The 19,545-nt window shown below is 44.8% G+C and overlaps 1 pseudogene; it reads right to left on the reverse strand.

Annotated features, from left to right (window-relative positions):
• The window catches only part of LOC137536720 (uncharacterized), a 101,682-nt pseudogene that overhangs the window by 47,509 nt on the left and 34,628 nt on the right, over positions 1–19,545 (reverse strand).

Consider the following 19,545-nt stretch of genomic DNA (forward strand, 5'->3'; position numbering starts at 1 on the left):
AAGTTTCATAGTTTATAGTTCAATAGTTTATCTAAACATACACCTTACTTTAAAACCGCCCCAAACTTTTCATAGATGCAAATACAAAACGTATATCATAAGCCAAAGGCAAAACTGTCACCAATCAATATTTGTATAAATCTAATCATCCGCTTATTAATTGTCATCAGAGGGAAGATTTAGGCTCGGTTTACATGTGAGCCGATGCAAAACGGGCACGGAAAGTGGTTGCGCTTCGTCCAATTTGCATCCAGTCTGCGCTATATGCAGCGATTTCCAGTCGTGACCCGCGGCCGATTGGGGCCTCTGTACTCAGCCCAGAGGGTGGCAGGAGCATGGAAATCTCCATAGGATGCAGTAGAATAAATTCTCCCTAGCATCAGGGAGAATTTTCATTAATTCACCATGAACCAATGGGATTTCTACCTGTTGCTGAGGATTCCCATTGGTCTTTTGCAGCTCAATGGAGTTCCCCATGTTTCTGCCAGCTGCTGGGCTGTGTACAGGGAGCGAGTGGCGGTGATCAGCTGCGGGACATGTGGGCCGTGGCCCTGCTGTAGCCCGGGGCAGATGCTTTCCCCCATAGGTAATATCCCGTCTGCCCAGGATTATCGCGGACTGCGCTTACCGCAACGGATCCATTTGCATAGTAACAAGTGTGAATGGTTCCCATTTATAAAATAGTAGCCATTCACTGTCAGTTTGGCAGTGAGCGGAGAACAGACAAAGAATGACTTAATTCTCTGTTCAAGTAGGAACACAGCAGTCAGGGATAGCTGTTTATTCCTTTTATTCACTTTTCTTACCTGGACACCTATGCCTGGCTACCTATACTGGGGGCACATTTATTAGGCGACCTATACAGGGAGCACCTACACTTGGCTTCTTATACAGGGGGCACCTACACTTGGCTTCCTATACAGGGGGCACCTACACTTGGCTTCCTATACAGGGGGCACATACACTTGGCTACCTACCTATACTGATGGCAGGTTTTTTTGGTCCCACTGCGGCAATAACGCACGGTGCAAATTGTCGGGTGCTGTGCAATCACTCCAAATCTGGGGGGTGTGGGCACAACCTTTAACATTTTTCCTTAGGCAGCAAAAAGTCTAGAATCGGCCCTGCAGCCGTGTGCACAAGCTACCTGCCACATCGTCTGGCTCGGGTTCCGGGATGCTGGTGCCATTGAAGAACTTGTCACTGTGGAAGATGTACTGGTGTCGGGGGATCAGCCGGCCTGGGAAACAGATTCCAAACGTTACAATTTAATTAAAGCAAAGCGGAGGCATAAGGGGGAATGAAGAGTGGGAACCCCATGACTTCCCACAATGCACCAGGGCCTCACCGAGCGTTCTGATGATGAGGTGGAGCTGATCTACATCCGATTTCCCTGGCCACAGAGGTTGTCCAGTCAGCAGCTCAGCAAATACACATCCGATGGCCCAAACGTCGACCTCCCCATACTGCGTGTCCCCAACCAGCAGCTCGGGAGCGCCGTACCACCGGGTGGCCACGTAGTCTGAGTAATCATTCTCAAGACGGGCTGCAGGTAAAACATATAAAAAAGAGGATTTTCTGAACATTTTAGCTGGAAAGTCATTATTTTTGTTTGAAGGGAGGGGGTAAATATGTCTGTCAAAATGTAACTTTAACCTTCTGTTTTAGGCCTAGTGCACACCGAGTGGTTTTGGTAGTGTTTTTAGAACCGCTTGCGGATGTGGAAACGCTTGGGTAATGTATTTCAATGAACTGGTGCACACCAGAGCGGTAGGCGCTTTGCAGAAACGCATACTCCCGGGCTGCAGCATTTTTTGGATTTCGGAGGCGTTTCTGCCTCCAATGTTAAGTATAGGAAAAATGCAAAATGCTTGATAAAACGCCAGAGCAGAGCGGTTTTCCAGGCGTTTGTGCTACAGTAGCTGTTCAGTAACACTTTACTGTAACAATATCTGTAATCTGCTACACAAGAACGCTACCAAAAACGCTTCCCTTTAAGTAAAAAACGCTACACAAAACCACAAAACGCTTCCTAATAAGAGAAAACGCTTCAAAAACCGCTAGCATTTTGCGGATCTGCTAGCGGTTTTTGGTGTGCACTAGGCCTTAAAGTCTTAATTTTGCTATTTAATATGTAACTTTTAAGAATGTTTGAGGTTGGATGTTGATACACTACATGGCAAAAAGTACAAGGTCATTATTTGTTAAGGGGGTGATACGCAAGTGTTACCCTCCATATGACATCACCAATGGTCTAGTGGAGGAGAATAGTTTGTCAATATGTGGTTTGAAGAAGAGAGTCGAGTCCAGTACCACACTTGCGCAATGCACCTGGGGGATGGGGGTATTAAAGTGCCATTAACAGAAATTATTATGTTGAGTGGGGGCATTAAATTGTGTGGTGGAAAGATAATTATTTCGGTCTTGTCCATGTTGAGTTTCAAAAAACGAGAGGACATGAAGGAGGAGATAGCATTGAGAGAGTCAGGAACACGAGCTGTTAGAGTAGCCAAGTCAGGAGGTGAAAGATAGATTTTGGTGTCGCCAGCATATAGGTGGTACTGGAAACCAAAGCAACTGATGAGATGACCAAGATCGTAGGTGTAGCTAGAGAAAAGGAGAGGTCAGAGGGAGATAAAACACTTACTTAAGATCTGAGCAAAGCTAAAGTCACAGAGTTTGATGACTCCTTGCTTGGTAAGGGGGATATTCTCAGGTTTGACATCCCGGTGGACGCACTGCCAGGAAAAGACAGTATTTACCACCCAGAAACATCATGAGCAATAGGGAGGGGGGGGGGGGGCAGAGCAGCGTTCTCACTTGGTAAATTTCATGTGCAGTTTCCTGTAACGCACATCATTGCGCACCAAATGTTAACCTATTAATGGCAGGGCTTATAAATACTGTAGCTATGTACACACGCTATAAAAAAAATTCAATGGAAATGTCCGACAAACAATAGATTTTGCAGTAGGAGGCGGCAATCCTTGCGAAAAATGTAGACAAACAAAGACGAGCTACCAATACCAGGGATTTTGCCAGAATTATCCGGTGGGTCAACAACCTTGTTCTACAAAATGTACGCATGCTGTGCGTAATGCCGCTCCCTCTTGCAGTATTTTAATTACTTAGTCGTTTGGCATATAGATTTGAGGACAACGTTGTGTGACAGAATCATTGTTTATTTTTGTCAGGGGTAAAGTTGTTTGCACACCGTTGCTCGTTTGTTTGCGGCGACGTTTGTATAGTGTGTGTATGGACCATAAGAATAGGGATATAGCAGAGTTCTATGGTTGCAGCAGGACGTCTGGCTAATTTACGCTGTTTTTATGGCAGAAGTTGACAGCCTGTATAATCTGCAGAGCGATATTCTTCGTGATGGCATCTGGGACTCTGAAAAACACCTATACGGTAATACTATTAGAGACGGCCTGGAAACTGTACGCTGGATTCAAGTGATGTGTGAGATAAAAGTATTACCTAATTCAATTATTGTTACCTTCATAAAAGCCATGGCGGCCTGCGGTGTATTCGGGAATCTTTCCTCCAAGGTCTCCTGTAAAAAATAGCATATCGCATCATTATCACAGTTTAGTTCGTATACAATATAGCAGTGTGCCTCCTACTTTATGTCAGAATACAGTTAAAGAAAAACGTCAGTACCAAAACACATTCTGAAAAGGTGAATCAATCCGCCATGGATAGTGGGGAATGAAATAATTTAGCTTCCAGCAATAGCTGGAAGCTGAATTATTATGTTTTAAAAGTAACTTCAGCTCCGTCTTCTGATGGTGCCGAAGTTACTCCCCGTGCGTTGCTATAGCAGTAATTCTATTACGGCCTATGGTGACGCCGGCTGCGCCAAGTCTCCTGTGCTGGATTCACTGTGTTCGTTGCCTGGATCTAAGCCCTGATCTAGAGTTAGGATAGTGTTTCTAGTTTAGCAGAAGAAAGTGTTGACACCATTCCTTACCTGTTGCCTCCTCCGTCCCCACCCCTTACTCCTCTCTGGCTCCTCATGGGTGGGGTTTAAGTATGCACCCTCCAGGAGCTGCTCACAGCTCAGTCTATCATCAGGGTCCATGTGCACACAGCCCTGCAGAAGGAAGGCATGTGATGTGAGGTCATTGTGTAACATTAGTGGATAATTACCTCGTGTTTAAAGAAAAAAGAAAGGCATTTTCCTGTGTAGCATTTGTTCACCACTCATAGAATTGATTAGTTTTACATTATTGCTTATGTTAGGATTATACTGTAATATCAGAAACGTGATCCAGCAGAATCTACACAAGTTCCAGGGATTCCAGAATATATAAAACATGCACCTATGTCCCACTGATTTGATATTTATACCGACATCTTCCACAGTGCTGTACAGAGTACATAGTCATGTCACTTAACTGTCCCTCAGAGGGGCCCACAATCTAATCCTACCATAGTCATATGTCTATGTATGTATTGTGTAGTTTATGTTTCGTAGTCTAGGGCCAATTTAGGGGTAAGCAAATTAACTTATATGTATGTCTTTGGGATGTGGGAGGAAACCAGAATGCCCAGAGGAAACCCACGAAGACACGGGGAGAACATACAAACTCCGTGCAAATAGTGCCCTGGCTGGGATTCGAACCGGGCACCCAGCGCTGCAAGGTGAGAACGCTAACTACTACCCCCATGCTGCCCATATGTTTACACCCAGGCAGAGCAGAGCTCAGTCAGCATAACCAAGCAAATGGAGCAAAATCATAACGTACTGTGCTAAAAATGGCTCATTTATGACATGGCGTACCTCACAGGAAGTACAAGAGTAATAGAGGAAACAGAATAAAAGAGAGGTGATTGAAAAGACAGCATTAACTTGGCTTTGCCAGCACTGAAATGTGTCTAAGCACTACTATCCTAAACCTCTAGGGGTCAGAAGCCTCCTTTTTTACCTTCATAAAAGCCATGGCGGCCTGCGGTGTATTCTGGAATCTTTCCTCCAAGGTCTCCTGTAAAGCATGGGAATAAAGTTTCATAGTTTATAGTTCAATAGTGTATAAAAACATACACCTTACTTTAAAACCGCCCCAAACTTTTCATAGATGCAAATACAAAACGTATATCATAAGCCAAAGCTGAAACTGTCACCAATCAATATTGTATAAATCTAATCATCCGCTTATTAATTGTCATCACAGGGAAGATTTACGCTCGGTTTACATGTGAGCCGATGCAAAACGGGCACGGAAAGTGGTCGCGCTTCGTCCAATTTGCATCCAGTCTGCGCTATATGCAGCGATTTCCAGTCGTGACCCGCGGGCGATTGGGGCCTCTGTACTCAGCCCAGAGGGTGGCAGGAGCATGGAAATCTCCATAGGATGCAGTAGAATAAATTCTCCCTAGCATCAGGGAGAATTTTCATTAATTCACCATGAACCAATGGGATTTCTACCTGTTGCTGAGGATTCCCATTGTTCTTTTGCAGCTCAATGGAGATCCCCATGTTTCTGCCAGCTGCTGGGCTGTGTACAGGGAGCGAGTGGCGGTGATCAGCTGCGGGACATGTGGGCCGTGGCCCTGCTGTAGCCCGGGGCAGATGCTTTCCCCCATAGGTAATATCCCGTCTGCCCAGGATTATCGCGGACTGCGCTTACCGCAACGGATCCATTTGCAGAGTAACAAGTGTGAATGGTTCCCATTTATAAAATAGGAGCCATTCACTGTCAGTTTGGCAGTGAGCGGAGAACAGACAAAGAATGACTTAATTCTCTGTTCAAGTAGGAACACAGCAGTCAGGGATAGCTGTTTATTCCTTTTATTCACTTTTCTTACCTGGACACCTATGCCTGGCTACCTATACTGGGGGCACATTTATTAGGCGACCTATACAGGGAGCACCTACACTTGGCTTTTTATACAGGGGGCACCTACACTTGGCTTCCAATACAGGGGGCACCTACACTTGGCTTCCTATACAGGGGGCACATACACTTGGCTATCTACCTATACTGATGGCGGGTTTTTTTGGTCCCACAGCGGCAATAACGCACGGTGCAAATTGTCGGGTGCTGTGCAATCACTCCAAATCTGGGGGGTGTGGGCACAATCTTTAAAATTTTTCCTTAGGCAGCAAAAAGTCTAGAATCGGCCCTGCAGCCATGTGCACAAGCTACCTGCCCCATCGTCTGGCTCGGGTTCCGGGATGCTGGTGCCATTGAAGAATTTGTCACTGTGGAAGATGTACTGGTGTCGGGGGATCAGCCGGCCTGGGAAACAGATTCCAAACGTTACAACTCAATTAAAGCAAAGCGGAGGCATAAGGGGGAATGAAGAGTGGGAACCCCATGACTTCTCACAATGCACCAGGGCCTCACCGAGCGTTCTGATGATGAGGTGGAGCTGATCTACATCCGATTTCCCTGGCCACAGAGGTTGTCCAGTCAGCAGCTCAGCGAATACACATCCGATGGCCCAAACGTCGACCTCCCCATACTGCGTGTCCCCAACCAGCAGCTCGGGAGCGCGGTACCACCGGGTGGCCACGTAGTCTGAGTAATCATTCTCAAGACGGGCTGCAGGTAAAACATATAAAAAAGAGGATTTTCTGAACATTTTAGCTGGGAAGTCATTATTTTTGTTTGAAGGGAGGGGGTAAATATATCTGTCAAAATGTAACTTTAACCTTCTGTTTTAGGCCTAGTGCACACCGAGTGGTTTTGGTAGAGTTTTTAGAACCGCTTGCGGATGTGGAAACGCTTGGGTAATGTTTTTCAATGAACTGGTGCACACCAGAGCGGTAGGCGTTTTGCAGAAACGCATACTCCCGGGCTGCAGCATTTTTTGGATTTCGGAGGCGTTTCTGCCTCCAATGTTAAGTATAGGAAAAATGCAAAATGCTTGATAAAACGCCAGAGCAGAGCGGTTTTCCAGGCGTTTGTGCTACAGTAGCTGTTCAGTAACACTTTACTGTAACAATATCTGTAATTTGCTACACAAAAACGCTACCAAAAACGCTTCCCTTTAAGTAAAAAACGCTACACAAAACGCTTCCTAATAAGAGAAAACGCTTCAAAAACCGCTAGCATTTTGCGGATCTGCTAGCGGTTTTTGGTGTGCACTAGGCCTTAAAGTCTTAATTTTGCTATTTAATATGTAACTTTTAAGAATGTTTGAGGTTGGATGTTGATACACTACATGGCAGAAAGTACAAGGTCATTATTTGTTAAGGGGGTGATACGCAAGTGTTACCCTCCATATGACATCACCAATGGTCTAGTGGAGGAGAATAGTTTGTCAATATGTGGTTTGAAGAAGAGAGTCGAGTCCAGTACCACACTTGCGCAATGCACCTGGGGGATGGGGGTATTAAAGTGCCATTAACAGAAATTATTATGTTGAGTGGGGGCATTAAATTGTGTGGTGGAAAGATAATTTTTTCGGTCTTGTCCATGTTGAGTTTCAAAAAACGAGAGGACATGAAGGAGGAGATAGCATTGAGAGAGTCAGGAACACGAGCTGTTAGAGTAGCCAAGTCAGGAGGTGAAAGATAGATTTTGGTGTCGCCAGCATATAGGTGGTACTGGAAACCAAAGCAACTGATGAGATGACCAAGATCGTAGGTGTAGCTAGAGAAAAGGAGAGGTCAGAGGGAGATAAAACACTTACTTAAGATCCGAGCAAAGCTAAAGTCACAGAGTTTGATGACTCCTTGCTTGGTAAGGAGGATATTCTCAGGTTTGACATCCCGGTGGATGCACTGCCAGGAAAAGACAGTATTTACCACCTAGAAACATCATGAGCAATAGGGAGGGGGGGGGGGCAGAGCAGCGTTCTCACTTGGTAAATTTCATGTGCAGTTTCCTGTAACGCACATCATTGCGCACCAAATGTTAACCTTATTAATGGCAGGGCTTATATATACTGTAGCTATGTACACACGCTATAAAAAAATTCAATGGAAATGTCCGACAAACAACAGATTTTGCAGTAGGAGGCGGCAATGCTTGCGAAAAATTTAGCCAAGCAAAGACGAGCTACCAATACCAGGGATTTTGCCAGAATTATCCGGTGGGTCAACAACCTTGTTCTACAAAATGTACGCATGCTGTGCGTAATGCCGCTCCCTCTTGCAGTATTTTAATTACTTAGTCGTTTGGCATATAGATTTGAGGACAACGTTGTGTGACAGAATCATTGTTTATTTTTGTCAGGGGTAAAGTTGTTTGCACACCGTTGCTCGTTTGTTTGCGGCGACGTTTGTATAGTGTGTGTATGGACCATAAGAATAGGGATATAGCAGAGTTCTATGGTTGCAGCGGGACGTCTGGCTAATTTACGCTGTTTTTATGGCAGAAGTTGACAGCCTGTATAATCTGCAGAGCGATATTCTTCGTGATGGCATCTGGGACTCTGAAAAACACCTATACGGTAATACTATTAGAGACGGCCTGGAAACTGTACGCTGGATTCAAGTGATGTGTGAGATAAAAGTATTACCTAATTCAATTATTGTTACCTTCATAAAAGCCATGGCGGCCTGCGGTGTATTCGGGAATCTTTCCTCCAAGGTCTCCTGTAAAAAATAGCATATCGCATCATTATCACAGTTTAGTTCGTATACAATATAGCAGTGTGCCTTCTACTTTATGTCAGAATACAGTTAAAGAAAAACGTCAGTACCAAAACACATTCTGAAAAGGTGAATCAATCCGCCATGGATAGTGGGGAATGAAATAATTTAGCTTCCAGCAATAGCTGGAAGCTGAATTATTATGTTTTAAAAGTAACTTCAGCTCCGTCTTCTGATGGTGCCGAAGTTACTCCCCGTGCGTTGCTATAGCAGTCATTCCTATTACGGCCTATGGTGACGCCGGCTGCGCCAAGTCTCCTGTGCTGGATTCACTGTGTTCGTTGCCTGGATCTAAGCCCTGATCTAGAGTTAGGATAGTGTTTCTAGTTTAGCAGAAGAAAGTGTTGACACCATTCCTTACCTGTTGCCTCCTCCGTCCCCACCCCTTACTCCTCTCTGGCTCCTCATGGGTGGGGTTTAAGTATGCACCCTCCAGGAGCTGCTCACAGCTCAGTCTATCATCAGGGTCCATGTGCACACAGCCCTGCAGAAGGAAGGCATGTGATGTGAGGTCATTGTGTAACATTAGTGGATAATTACCTCGTGTTTAAAGAAAAAAGAAAGGCATTTTCCTGTGTAGCATTTGTTCACCACTCATAGAATTGATTAGTTTTACATTATTGCTTATGTTAGGATTATACTGTAATATCAGAAACGTGATCCAGCAGAATCTACACAAGTTCCAGGGATTCCAGAATATATAAAACATGCACCTATGTCCCACTGATTTGATATTTATACCGACATCTTCCACAGTGCTGTACAGAGTACATAGTCATGTCACTTAACTGTCCCTCAGAGGGGCCCACAATCTAATCCTACCATAGTCATATGTCTATGTATGTATTGTGTAGTTTATGTTTCGTAGTCTAGGGCCAATTTAGGGGTAAGCAAATTAACTTATATGTATGTCTTTGGGATGTGGGAGGAAACCAGAATGCCCAGAGGAAACCCACGAAGACACGGGGAGAACATACAAACTCCGTGCAAATAGTGCCCTGGCTGGGATTCGAACCGGGCACCCAGCGCTGCAAGGTGAGAACGCTAACTACTACCCCCATGCTGCCCATATGTTTACACCCAGGCAGAGCAGAGCTCAGTCAGCATAACCAAGCAAATGGAGCAAAATCATAACGTACTGTGCTAAAAATGGCTCATTTATGACATGGCGTACCTCACAGGAAGTACAAGAGTAATAGAGGAAACAGAATAAAAGAGAGGTGATTGAAAAGACAGCATTAACTTGGCTTTGCCAGCACTGAAATGTGTCTAAGCACTACTATCCTAAACCTCTAGGGGTCAGAAGCCTCCTTTTTTACCTTCATAAAAGCCATGGCGGCCTGCGGTGTATTCTGGAATCTTTCCTCCAAGGTCTCCTGTAAAGCATGGGAATAAAGTTTCATAGTTTATAGTTCAATAGTGTATAAAAACATACACCTTACTTTAAAACCGCCCCAAACTTTTCATAGATGCAAATACAAAACGTATATCATAAGCCAAAGCTGAAACTGTCACCAATCAATATTGTATAAATCTAATCATCCGCTTATTAATTGTCATCACAGGGAAGATTTACGCTCGGTTTACATGTGAGCCGATGCAAAACGGGCACGGAAAGTGGTCGCGCTTCGTCCAATTTGCATCCAGTCTGCGCTATATGCAGCGATTTCCAGTCGTGACCCGCGGGCGATTGGGGCCTCTGTACTCAGCCCAGAGGGTGGCAGGAGCATGGAAATCTCCATAGGATGCAGTAGAATAAATTCTCCCTAGCATCAGGGAGAATTTTCATTAATTCACCATGAACCAATGGGATTTCTACCTGTTGCTGAGGATTCCCATTGTTCTTTTGCAGCTCAATGGAGATCCCCATGTTTCTGCCAGCTGCTGGGCTGTGTACAGGGAGCGAGTGGCGGTGATCAGCTGCGGGACATGTGGGCCGTGGCCCTGCTGTAGCCCGGGGCAGATGCTTTCCCCCATAGGTAATATCCCGTCTGCCCAGGATTATCGCGGACTGCGCTTACCGCAACGGATCCATTTGCAGAGTAACAAGTGTGAATGGTTCCCATTTATAAAATAGGAGCCATTCACTGTCAGTTTGGCAGTGAGCGGAGAACAGACAAAGAATGACTTAATTCTCTGTTCAAGTAGGAACACAGCAGTCAGGGATAGCTGTTTATTCCTTTTATTCACTTTTCTTACCTGGACACCTATGCCTGGCTACCTATACTGGGGGCACATTTATTAGGCGACCTATACAGGGAGCACCTACACTTGGCTTTTTATACAGGGGGCACCTACACTTGGCTTCCAATACAGGGGGCACCTACACTTGGCTTCCTATACAGGGGGCACATACACTTGGCTATCTACCTATACTGATGGCGGGTTTTTTTGGTCCCACAGCGGCAATAACGCACGGTGCAAATTGTCGGGTGCTGTGCAATCACTCCAAATCTGGGGGGTGTGGGCACAATCTTTAAAATTTTTCCTTAGGCAGCAAAAAGTCTAGAATCGGCCCTGCAGCCATGTGCACAAGCTACCTGCCCCATCGTCTGGCTCGGGTTCCGGGATGCTGGTGCCATTGAAGAATTTGTCACTGTGGAAGATGTACTGGTGTCGGGGGATCAGCCGGCCTGGGAAACAGATTCCAAACGTTACAACTCAATTAAAGCAAAGCGGAGGCATAAGGGGGAATGAAGAGTGGGAACCCCATGACTTCTCACAATGCACCAGGGCCTCACCGAGCGTTCTGATGATGAGGTGGAGCTGATCTACATCCGATTTCCCTGGCCACAGAGGTTGTCCAGTCAGCAGCTCAGCGAATACACATCCGATGGCCCAAACGTCGACCTCCCCATACTGCGTGTCCCCAACCAGCAGCTCGGGAGCGCGGTACCACCGGGTGGCCACGTAGTCTGAGTAATCATTCTCAAGACGGGCTGCAGGTAAAACATATAAAAAAGAGGATTTTCTGAACATTTTAGCTGGGAAGTCATTATTTTTGTTTGAAGGGAGGGGGTAAATATATCTGTCAAAATGTAACTTTAACCTTCTGTTTTAGGCCTAGTGCACACCGAGTGGTTTTGGTAGAGTTTTTAGAACCGCTTGCGGATGTGGAAACGCTTGGGTAATGTTTTTCAATGAACTGGTGCACACCAGAGCGGTAGGCGTTTTGCAGAAACGCATACTCCCGGGCTGCAGCATTTTTTGGATTTCGGAGGCGTTTCTGCCTCCAATGTTAAGTATAGGAAAAATGCAAAATGCTTGATAAAACGCCAGAGCAGAGCGGTTTTCCAGGCGTTTGTGCTACAGTAGCTGTTCAGTAACACTTTACTGTAACAATATCTGTAATTTGCTACACAAAAACGCTACCAAAAACGCTTCCCTTTAAGTAAAAAACGCTACACAAAACGCTTCCTAATAAGAGAAAACGCTTCAAAAACCGCTAGCATTTTGCGGATCTGCTAGCGGTTTTTGGTGTGCACTAGGCCTTAAAGTCTTAATTTTGCTATTTAATATGTAACTTTTAAGAATGTTTGAGGTTGGATGTTGATACACTACATGGCAGAAAGTACAAGGTCATTATTTGTTAAGGGGGTGATACGCAAGTGTTACCCTCCATATGACATCACCAATGGTCTAGTGGAGGAGAATAGTTTGTCAATATGTGGTTTGAAGAAGAGAGTCGAGTCCAGTACCACACTTGCGCAATGCACCTGGGGGATGGGGGTATTAAAGTGCCATTAACAGAAATTATTATGTTGAGTGGGGGCATTAAATTGTGTGGTGGAAAGATAATTTTTTCGGTCTTGTCCATGTTGAGTTTCAAAAAACGAGAGGACATGAAGGAGGAGATAGCATTGAGAGAGTCAGGAACACGAGCTGTTAGAGTAGCCAAGTCAGGAGGTGAAAGATAGATTTTGGTGTCGCCAGCATATAGGTGGTACTGGAAACCAAAGCAACTGATGAGATGACCAAGATCGTAGGTGTAGCTAGAGAAAAGGAGAGGTCAGAGGGAGATAAAACACTTACTTAAGATCCGAGCAAAGCTAAAGTCACAGAGTTTGATGACTCCTTGCTTGGTAAGGAGGATATTCTCAGGTTTGACATCCCGGTGGATGCACTGCCAGGAAAAGACAGTATTTACCACCTAGAAACATCATGAGCAATAGGGAGGGGGGGGGGGCAGAGCAGCGTTCTCACTTGGTAAATTTCATGTGCAGTTTCCTGTAACGCACATCATTGCGCACCAAATGTTAACCTTATTAATGGCAGGGCTTATATATACTGTAGCTATGTACACACGCTATAAAAAAATTCAATGGAAATGTCCGACAAACAACAGATTTTGCAGTAGGAGGCGGCAATGCTTGCGAAAAATTTAGCCAAGCAAAGACGAGCTACCAATACCAGGGATTTTGCCAGAATTATCCGGTGGGTCAACAACCTTGTTCTACAAAATGTACGCATGCTGTGCGTAATGCCGCTCCCTCTTGCAGTATTTTAATTACTTAGTCGTTTGGCATATAGATTTGAGGACAACGTTGTGTGACAGAATCATTGTTTATTTTTGTCAGGGGTAAAGTTGTTTGCACACCGTTGCTCGTTTGTTTGCGGCGACGTTTGTATAGTGTGTGTATGGACCATAAGAATAGGGATATAGCAGAGTTCTATGGTTGCAGCGGGACGTCTGGCTAATTTACGCTGTTTTTATGGCAGAAGTTGACAGCCTGTATAATCTGCAGAGCGATATTCTTCGTGATGGCATCTGGGACTCTGAAAAACACCTATACGGTAATACTATTAGAGACGGCCTGGAAACTGTACGCTGGATTCAAGTGATGTGTGAGATAAAAGTATTACCTAATTCAATTATTGTTACCTTCATAAAAGCCATGGCGGCCTGCGGTGTATTCGGGAATCTTTCCTCCAAGGTCTCCTGTAAAAAATAGCATATCGCATCATTATCACAGTTTAGTTCGTATACAATATAGCAGTGTGCCTTCTACTTTATGTCAGAATACAGTTAAAGAAAAACGTCAGTACCAAAACACATTCTGAAAAGGTGAATCAATCCGCCATGGATAGTGGGGAATGAAATAATTTAGCTTCCAGCAATAGCTGGAAGCTGAATTATTATGTTTTAAAAGTAACTTCAGCTCCGTCTTCTGATGGTGCCGAAGTTACTCCCCGTGCGTTGCTATAGCAGTCATTCCTATTACGGCCTATGGTGACGCCGGCTGCGCCAAGTCTCCTGTGCTGGATTCACTGTGTTCGTTGCCTGGATCTAAGCCCTGATCTAGAGTTAGGATAGTGTTTCTAGTTTAGCAGAAGAAAGTGTTGACACCATTCCTTACCTGTTGCCTCCTCCGTCCCCACCCCTTACTCCTCTCTGGCTCCTCATGGGTGGGGTTTAAGTATGCACCCTCCAGGAGCTGCTCACAGCTCAGTCTATCATCAGGGTCCATGTGCACACAGCCCTGCAGAAGGAAGGCATGTGATGTGAGGTCATTGTGTAACATTAGTGGATAATTACCTCGTGTTTAAAGAAAAAAGAAAGGCATTTTCCTGTGTAGCATTTGTTCACCACTCATAGAATTGATTAGTTTTACATTATTGCTTATGTTAGGATTATACTGTAATATCAGAAACGTGATCCAGCAGAATCTACACAAGTTCCAGGGATTCCAGAATATATAAAACATGCACCTATGTCCCACTGATTTGATATTTATACCGACATCTTCCACAGTGCTGTACAGAGTACATAGTCATGTCACTTAACTGTCCCTCAGAGGGGCCCACAATCTAATCCTACCATAGTCATATGTCTATGTATGTATTGTGTAGTTTATGTTTCGTAGTCTAGGGCCAATTTAGGGGTAAGCAAATTAACTTATATGTATGTCTTTGGGATGTGGGAGGAAACCAGAATGCCCAGAGGAAACCCACGAAGACACGGGGAGAACATACAAACTCCGTGCAAATAGTGCCCTGGCTGGGATTCGAACCGGGCACCCAGCGCTGCAAGGTGAGAACGCTAACTACTACCCCCATGCTGCCCATATGTTTACACCCAGGCAGAGCAGAGCTCAGTCAGCATAACCAAGCAAATGGAGCAAAATCATAACGTACTGTGCTAAAAATGGCTCATTTATGACATGGCGTACCTCACAGGAAGTACAAGAGTAATAGAGGAAACAGAATAAAAGAGAGGTGATTGAAAAGACAGCATTAACTTGGCTTTGCCAGCACTGAAATGTGTCTAAGCACTACTATCCTAAACCTCTAGGGGTCAGAAGCCTCCTTTTTTACCTTCATAAAAGCCATGGCGGCCTGCGGTGTATTCTGGAATCTTTCCTCCAAGGTCTCCTGTAAAGCATGGGAATAAAGTTTCATAGTTTATAGTTCAATAGTGTATAAAAACATACACCTTACTTTAAAACCGCCCCAAACTTTTCATAGATGCAAATACAAAACGTATATCATAAGCCAAAGCTGAAACTGTCACCAATCAATATTGTATAAATCTAATCATCCGCTTATTAATTGTCATCACAGGGAAGATTTACGCTCGGTTTACATGTGAGCCGATGCAAAACGGGCACGGAAAGTGGTCGCGCTTCGTCCAATTTGCATCCAGTCTGCGCTATATGCAGCGATTTCCAGTCGTGACCCGCGGGCGATTGGGGCCTCTGTACTCAGCCCAGAGGGTGGCAGGAGCATGGAAATCTCCATAGGATGCAGTAGAATAAATTCTCCCTAGCATCAGGGAGAATTTTCATTAATTCACCATGAACCAATGGGATTTCTACCTGTTGCTGAGGATTCCCATTGTTCTTTTGCAGCTCAATGGAGATCCCCATGTTTCTGCCAGCTGCTGGGCTGTGTACAGGGAGCGAGTGGCGGTGATCAGCTGCGGGACATGTGGGCCGTGGCCCTGCTGTAGCCCGGGGCAGATGCTTTCCCCCATAGGTAATATCCCGTCTGCCCAGGATTATCGCGGACTGCGCTTACCGCAACGGATCCATTTGCAGAGTAACAAGTGTGAATGGTTCCCATTTATAAAATAGGAGCCATTCACTGTCAGTTTGGCAGTGAGCGGAGAACAGACAAAGAATGACTTAATTCTCTGTTCAAGTAGGAACACAGCAGTCAGGGATAGCTGTTTATTCCTTTTATTCACTTTTCTTACCTGGACACCTATGCCTGGCTACCTATACTGGGGGCACATTTATTAGGCGACCTATACAGGGAGCACCTACACTTGGCTTTTTATACAGGGGGCACCTACACTTGGCTTCCAATACAGGGGGCACCTACACTTGGCTTCCTATACAGGGGGCACATACACTTGGCTATCTACCTATACTGATGGCGGGTTTTTTTGGTCCCACAGCGGCAATAACGCACGGTGCAAATTGTCGGGTGCTGTGCAATCACTCCAAATCTGGGGGGTGTGGGCACAATCTTTAAAATTTTTCCTTAGGCAGCAAAAAGTCTAGAATCGGCCCTGCAGCCATGTGCACAAGCTACCTGCCCCATCGTCTGGCTCGGGTTCCGGGATGCTGGTGCCATTGAAGAATTTGTCACTGTGGAAGATGTACTGGTGTCGGGGGATCAGCCGGCCTGGGAAACAGATTCCAAACGTTACAACTCAATTAAAGCAAAGCGGAGGCATAAGGGGGAATGAAGAGTGGGAACCCCATGACTTCTCACAATGCACCAGGGCCTCACCGAGCGTTCTGATGATGAGGTGGAGCTGATCTACATCCGATTTCCCTGGCCACAGAGGTTGTCCAGTCAGCAGCTCAGCGAATACACATCCGATGGCCCAAACGTCGACCTCCCCATACTGCGTGTCCCCAACCAGCAGCTCGGGAGCGCGGTACCACCGGGTGGCCACGTAGTCTGAGTAATCATTCTCAAGACGGGCTGCAGGTAAAACATATAAAAAAGAGGATTTTCTGAACATTTTAGCTGGGAAGTCATTATTTTTGTTTGAAGGGAGGGGGTAAATATATCTGTCAAAATGTAACTTTAACCTTCTGTTTTAGGCCTAGTGCACACCGAGTGGTTTTGGTAGAGTTTTTAGAACCGCTTGCGGATGTGGAAACGCTTGGGTAATGTTTTTCAATGAACTGGTGCACACCAGAGCGGTAGGCGTTTTGCAGAAACGCATACTCCCGGGCTGCAGCATTTTTTGGATTTCGGAGGCGTTTCTGCCTCCAATGTTAAGTATAGGAAAAATGCAAAATGCTTGATAAAACGCCAGAGCAGAGCGGTTTTCCAGGCGTTTGTGCTACAGTAGCTGTTCAGTAACACTTTACTGTAACAATATCTGTAATTTGCTACACAAAAACGCTACCAAAAACGCTTCCCTTTAAGTAAAAAACGCTACACAAAACGCTTCCTAATAAGAGAAAACGCTTCAAAAACCGCTAGCATTTTGCGGATCTGCTAGCGGTTTTTGGTGTGCACTAGGCCTTAAAGTCTTAATTTTGCTATTTAATATGTAACTTTTAAGAATGTTTGAGGTTGGATGTTGATACACTACATGGCAGAAAGTACAAGGTCATTATTTGTTAAGGGGGTGATACGCAAGTGTTACCCTCCATATGACATCACCAATGGTCTAGTGGAGGAGAATAGTTTGTCAATATGTGGTTTGAAGAAGAGAGTCGAGTCCAGTACCACACTTGCGCAATGCACCTGGGGGATGGGGGTATTAAAGTGCCATTAACAGAAATTATTATGTTGAGTGGGGGCATTAAATTGTGTGGTGGAAAGATAATTTTTTCGGTCTTGTCCATGTTGAGTTTCAAAAAACGAGAGGACATGAAGGAGGAGATAGCATTGAGAGAGTCAGGAACACGAGCTGTTAGAGTAGCCAAGTCAGGAGGTGAAAGATAGATTTTGGTGTCGCCAGCATATAGGTGGTACTGGAAACCAAAGCAACTGATGAGATGACCAAGATCGTAGGTGTAGCTAGAGAAAAGGAGAGGTCAGAGGGAGATAAAACACTTACTTAAGATCCGAGCAAAGCTAAAGTCACAGAGTTTGATGACTCCTTGCTTGGTAAGGAGGATATTCTCAGGTTTGACATCCCGGTGGATGCACTGCCAGGAAAAGACAGTATTTACCACCTAGAAACATCATGAGCAATAGGGAGGGGGGGGGGGCAGAGCAGCGTTCTCACTTGGTAAATTTCATGTGCAGTTTCCTGTAACGCACATCATTGCGCACCAAATGTTAACCTTATTAATGGCAGGGCTTATATATACTGTAGCTATGTACACACGCTATAAAAAAATTCAATGGAAATGTCCGACAAACAACAGATTTTGCAGTAGGAGGCGGCAATGCTTGCGAAAAATTTAGCCAAGCAAAGACGAGCTACCAATACCAGGGATTTTGCCAGAATTATCCGGTGGGTCAACAACCTTGTTCTACAAAATGTACGCATGCTGTGCGTAATGCCGCTCCCTCTTGCAGTATTTTAATTACTTAGTCGTTTGGCATATAGATTTGAGGACAACGTTGTGTGACAGAATCATTGTTTATTTTTGTCAGGGGTAAAGTTGTTTGCACACCGTTGCTCGTTTGTTTGCGGCGACGTTTGTATAGTGTGTGTATGGACCATAAGAATAGGGATATAGCAGAGTTCTATGGTTGCAGCGGGACGTCTGGCTAATTTACGCTGTTTTTATGGCAGAAGTTGACAGCCTGTATAATCTGCAGAGCGATATTCTTCGTGATGGCATCTGGGACTCTGAAAAACACCTATACGGTAATACTATTAGAGACGGCCTGGAAACTGTACGCTGGATTCAAGTGATGTGTGAGATAAAAGTATTACCTAATTCAATTATTGTTACCTTCATAAAAGCCATGGCGGCCTGCGGTGTATTCGGGAATCTTTCCTCCAAGGTCTCCTGTAAAAAATAGCATATCGCATCATTATCACAGTTTAGTTCGTATACAATATAGCAGTGTGCCTTCTACTTTATGTCAGAATACAGTTAAAGAAAAACGTCAGTACCAAAACACATTCTGAAAAGGTGAATCAATCCGCCATGGATAGTGGGGAATGAAATAATTTAGCTTCCAGCAATAGCTGGAAGCTGAATTATTATGTTTTAAAAGTAACTTCAGCTCCGTCTTCTGATGGTGCCGAAGTTACTCCCCGTGCGTTGCTATAGCAGTCATTCCTATTACGGCCTATGGTGACGCCGGCTGCGCCAAGTCTCCTGTGCTGGATTCACTGTGTTCGTTGCCTGGATCTAAGCCCTGATCTAGAGTTAGGATAGTGTTTCTAGTTTAGCAGAAGAAAGTGTTGCCACCATTCCTTACCTGTTGCCTCCTCCGTCCCCACCCCTTACTCCTCTCTGGCTCCTCATGGGTGGGGTTTAAGTATGCACCCTCCAGGAGCTGCTCACAGCTCAGTCTATCATCAGGGTCCATGTGTACACAGCCCTGCAGAAGGAAGGCATGTGATGTGAGGTCATTGTGTAACATTAGTTGATAATTACCTTGTGTTTAAAGAAAAAAGAAAGGCATTTTCCTGTGTAGCATTTGTTTACCACTCATAGAATTGATTAGTTTTACATTAATGCTTATGTTAGGATTATACTGCAATATCAGAAACGTGATCCAGCAGAATCTACACAAGTTCCAGGTATTCCAGAATATATAAAACATGCACCTATGTCCCACTGATTTGATATTTATACTGACATCTTCCACAGTGCTGTACAGAGTACATAGTCATGTCACTTAACTGTCCCTCAGAGGGGCCCACAATCTAATCCTACCATAGTCATATGTCTATGTATGTATTGTGTAGTTTATGTTTCGTAGTCTAGGGCCAATTTAGGGGTAAGCCAATTAACTTATATGTATGTCTTTGGGATGTGGGAGGAAACCAGAATGCCCAG

The sequence above is a fragment of the Hyperolius riggenbachi genome, chromosome 10, assembly GCF_040937935.1.
Source record: "Hyperolius riggenbachi isolate aHypRig1 chromosome 10, aHypRig1.pri, whole genome shotgun sequence".
In the NCBI taxonomy this organism is placed as follows: Eukaryota; Metazoa; Chordata; class Amphibia; order Anura; family Hyperoliidae; genus Hyperolius; species Hyperolius riggenbachi.